We start from the raw sequence: 4829 nt of genomic DNA on the forward strand, positions 1-4829 counted from the left end.
AGCCTGAAAAAGATTGTACATTTTTTTGGCTTCCCTCCTTCCCCCCTACATTTCCTTACATATGGCACCTAATCTATACAGTGGGCACATGTGTGGGGCAATATAACAACTCTATTTTATTTAGGTTCCCTGGCCTTGTGTAGTGTAATGTAGTTACTGCAACATATACGTCCATTTTACTTTAACTTCACCCCTGTCAGGTATTGCTGGGGTTCGAGCCGGGGACCTTTGGGTTTCTGGCTCGATGCCTTGACCATTTGGCCAGGTGAGCAGCCTGTAGGGTTGCTTGCTAGGTATAACCTGGCCTCTGCAGTCCCAGCCCAGCTTCCGCCTGATTGGCCTCTCCAGCCCCAGCTCAGCTGCAGCCTGTTTGACATCTACAGCCTCAACCCAGCTGCTACCTAGTTAATCAGCCAATCAGGGCTGACTCTTCCCTATTTAAGGGCAGCACTCAGACCACTCCTTGCCAGAGCATTGTTTGGTTTCCTAGTACTGCGGCAGCGCCCCTAACTAGGTAGTTCTAGCTCTTGCCCCTTTTCCCTTGTTATTCCGCCTTGCCTTGCCTTGTCTTTCTGCCTGTCCTTGTCTTGCTTTATCTCATCTTGTACCTTCCCAGCCTTGATCCGACCCTACCTTGTACCCCTCTCTTGCTATCCTGCTCCAGTCTCCCTCTCTTGCTATCCTGCTCCAGTCTCCCTCTCTTGCTATCCTGCTCCAGTCTCCCTCTCTTGCTATCCTGCTCCAGTCTCCCTCTCTTGCTATCCTGCTCCAGTCTCCCTCTCTTGCTATCCTGCTCCAGTCTCCCTCTCTTGCTATCCTGCTCCAGTCTCCCTCTCTTGCTATCCTGCTCCAGTCTCCCTCTCTTGCTATCCTGCTCCAGTCTCCCTCTCTTGCTATCCTGCTCCAGTCTCCCTCTCTTGCTATCCTGCTCCAGTCTCCCTCTCTTGCTATCCTGCTCCAGTCTCCCTCTCTTGCTATCCTGCTCCAGTCTCCCTCTCTTGCTATCCTGCTCCAGTCTCCCTCTCTTGCTATCCTGCTCCAGTCTCCCTCTCTTGCTATCCTGCTCCAGTCTCCCTCTCTTGCTATCCTGCTCCAGTCTCCCTCTCTTGCTATCCTGCTCCAGTCTCCCTCTCTTGCTATCCTGCTCCAGTCTCCCTCTCTTGCTATCCTGCTCCAGTCTCCCTCTCTTGCTATCCTGCTCCAGTCTCCCTCTCTTGCTATCCTGCTCCAGTCTCCCTCTCTTGCTATCCTGCTCCAGTCTCCCTCTCTTGCTATCCTGCTCCAGTCTCCCTCTCTTGCTATCCTGCTCCAGTCTCCCTCTCTTGCTATCCTGCTCCAGTCTCCCTCTCTTGCTATCCTGCTCCAGTCTCCCTCTCTTGCTATCCTGCTCCAGTCTCCCTCTCTTGCTATCCTGCTCCAGTCTCCCTCTCTTGCTATCCTGCTCCAGTCTCCCTCTCTTGCTATCCTGCTCCAGTCTCCCTCTCTTGCTATCCTGCTCCAGTCTCCCTCTCTTGCTATCCTGCTCCAGTCTCCCTCTCTTGCTATCCTGCTCCAGTCTCCCTCTCTTGCTATCCTGCTCCAGTCTCCCTCTCTTGCTATCCTGCTCCAGTCTCCCTCTCTTGCTATCCTGCTCCAGTCTCCCTCTCTTGCTATCCTGCTCCAGTCTCCCTCTCTTGCTATCCTGCTCCAGTCTCCCTCTCTTGCTATCCTGCTCCAGTCTCCCTCTCTTGCTATCCTGCTCCAGTCTCCCTCTCTTGCTATCCTGCTCCAGTCTCCCTCTGCTCCAGTCTCCTTCTGCTCCAGTCTCCTTCTGCTCCAGTCTCCTTCTGCTCCAGTCTCCTTCTGCTCCAGTCTCCTTCTGCTCCAGTCTCCTTCTGCTCCAGTCTCCTTCTGCTCCAGTCTCCTTCTGCTCCAGTCTCCTTCTGCTCCAGTCTCCTTCTGCTCCAGTCTCCTTCTGCTCCAGTCTCCTTCTGCTCCAGTCTCCTTCTGCTCCAGTCTCCTTCTGCTCCAGTCTCCTTCTGCTCCAGCCTCCTTCTGCTCCAGCCTTGCTATCTTCTGCTCCAGCCTTGCTATCTTCTGCTCCAGCCTTGCTATCTTCTGCTCCAGCCTTGCTATCTTCTGCTCCAGCCTTGCTATCTTCTGCTCCAGCCTTGCTATCTTCTGCTCCAGCCTTGCTATCTTCTGCTCCAGCCTTGCTATCTTCTGCTCCAGCCTTGCTATCTTCTGCTCCAGCCTTGCTATCTTCTGCTCCAGCCTTGCTATCTTCTGCTCCAGCCTTGCTATCTTCTGCTCCAGCCTTGCTATCTTCTGCTCCAGCCTTGCTCTGCACTATCCCCAGTTTGATCTGATCTACGCCCGCACCGTCCTGTTCCTGCTTTCCCTTCTAGTGTTCCCTAGGCTCATACAGCTCCTGCCTCAAGGACTCGCCCTTTCCCTTCAGTCTCTACAGCGCCCCCTACCTAATCCTTGACAACCCCATATGCTTATTAGGCATCGCAAGCGTAACTTCTCAACTGCTCGGAAGCGTTCGGAACCCGGGACGCAACTTCGGATTATGGTGAATTTGTGTTGTCATGGCGAATCTTCGCCTGGCGAAGTGTTGCAATGTCAGCGAAGCTGGCGCATTTTCGGCAGTAAGTAAATTTGCCCCTTTTTCTTTCTGAAGCAGCACTGCAAGGGGGGGTCACTGAGTCTGTAAACTGTTCTAAATTAATACATTAGTCCAGGGGTAGGCAACCCGCGGCTCTTCATCCTGCTTGCTGCAGCTTGGTCTTGCGGCTTTGCCTGTCACGTCATCTATACAGCCCTCACACTTGCAGGCGGGTTCTTGAGTGTGCGACCACGGTAAGTTAGCTTACTGCGGTCGCACACTCAGGAAGACACCAGCAGATGCGAGTACTGTATAGACGTCCCAGGAGTGACAGGCAAGACTGAGCCGCAGCAAGATGATTCATCATGGTCCTTACCTTTGCACACACCCAAGACAAGAAAGGGAAGATCAGCATGGAGCTTCAGAAACAGAAGTCACATTAAACAGATAAGAACACTAGCATTTAATAGGGCTATTCAGTGTTTAATTTATTTCAAACTAGGCCTACACATGCACACTGCACTTCTGTTCTCATTTTCTCTGCTGTTATGCAGCAAGCCAAGACGTTGCCAGAGACAGCCAACACTGTATATGCATTTTGAGTTAGGCAAATCTTTATATAATCGGGGCTGAATTTAAAAATGAGTGCCTCTAGGCCTCCCAGCTGCTCACGCACTGCACTTACTCCTGGCTGCTCACACCACACTCCAACCACTAATCCTACACAATCTTCTTCACTGGTGACTTCTGTTCTGGAGATACAGCATATGTATATATAGATACATAGGCTGTTACAGAGTATATCTGTGGTTTTCAGACTATCTGGGCTCAATTCGATCATTGGGGTCCAAGGTAGTTCAGGCTAAAATAACATGTATATGAAAGTAAAGTTGTGCCCTGTGTGTTCTAGGTATATTCTGCATATTAAATAGGCTTTTACAGTATATCACAACATAACCCACACTAACTGACTTTCAGGTTCTCCAATCCTTATTTTTAGTGTATATTTGTGCAAGCCTGTCCATATGCCTTCCTGGTAACATACTTTTATTTACTAACCTATAATATGTTTCCTGTGGCTTCCAAGTAGCCTAGCAAGAAAAAAGGCAGCTGGAGGATTAATCTGGTTGATATTATCTGGATTGGTACCAGCCTCTTGAAAACAACAGCAGTACCCCCAATTTTCTGAGAATACAAAAATAGAAGTGGGTGATGATTATGTACTCCAGGACATTCCTAATTCCATCCATTCAGAAGACAAAATGCCTCATCTTTATCAGTGTAATTATTCCCATTTCCCACAAATTTGATTTTGTGCAAATTAACCAGGTTATCTGACTGCTGCAAGCAATTTGCCTATTTTTAAGTATGCAGAAATGTAATTCTTATCTTCTTTATACAATGACCGACTTGGTTAAACCCTATTAAAGTTACAGCAGTGAGAAACAAAGTTTTATTTTATTCTCTAAGGGCAAAAACTTGCCTATAAGTATTAAAGATAGGAGGCACCGTACACAATTAAAGGTTTTTCTTCACTAATCGAAATACACCAGAGAAGAAACCCCTTCCACACATCATTAGCCTGAATGGAGTGGACCTGCGGCTGGTCATCTGACATACCTGTATGTGTTTTGTACAAGAATGTTGCAGATTACATTAATTGATGTACATTTTCTTAAGGAGACAGTTATAAAATGGGATATTGTTGAAAAGCAAATTCCATGTCTGGCAGGTAATAATAAATATGTTATACTTTTTGTATTCTTAAGCTGGCCATAGATGTTGATCCTCATTGTGAGACCACGATTTTCTCGGAACGATCGTACGAATTGACCATCAACTAAAAAGACCAATTTGCCAGGAAAACAAAGGGGAGCTGCCTGCTTGTCCCTGCAAACACAGATAGATTGCACTGGGACCGATAAAGATCTTTTGACCTGGCCAATCAATTTCCTTTTCGGCTGAAAAATCGTAAGATCGTTCGAATTCCACTAACCGCACGATAATCTCGAAGGATTGGTTGGACTTCCCTAAAATTTGTCGTTCGGCAAGAAGAATCGTCGCGTCTGAGGAGCTTTACTGTAGTTGACATAGGTTTTTATACCTTCCTTCACATGTCTTATGAAGTCAAATCATTATCATGTGATAAGCTGTAGTTCAAAGAAAACATACAGTCCATGTACTTAGCAGAAGTCTTGACACACTGTATGTTACCTTTATCTCATTTATTGACGGCTGC

The 4829-nt window shown here is 47.8% G+C and overlaps 1 long non-coding RNA gene across 1 annotated transcript; it reads left to right on the forward strand.

The window, feature by feature from the left end:
* Nucleotides 1-472: 472 nt before the first annotated feature.
* LOC108710608 lies at nt 473-4418 on the forward strand. Its single transcript, XR_001934765.2, has 3 exons — nt 473-514; nt 2491-2633; nt 4360-4418. It is a non-coding gene; the product is annotated as an uncharacterized LOC108710608 (long non-coding RNA).
* Nucleotides 4419-4829: the final 411 nt, after the last annotated feature.

The sequence above is a fragment of the Xenopus laevis genome, chromosome 3L (genome assembly GCF_017654675.1).
Source record: "Xenopus laevis strain J_2021 chromosome 3L, Xenopus_laevis_v10.1, whole genome shotgun sequence".
NCBI classification, from domain to species: Eukaryota; Metazoa; Chordata; class Amphibia; order Anura; family Pipidae; genus Xenopus; species Xenopus laevis.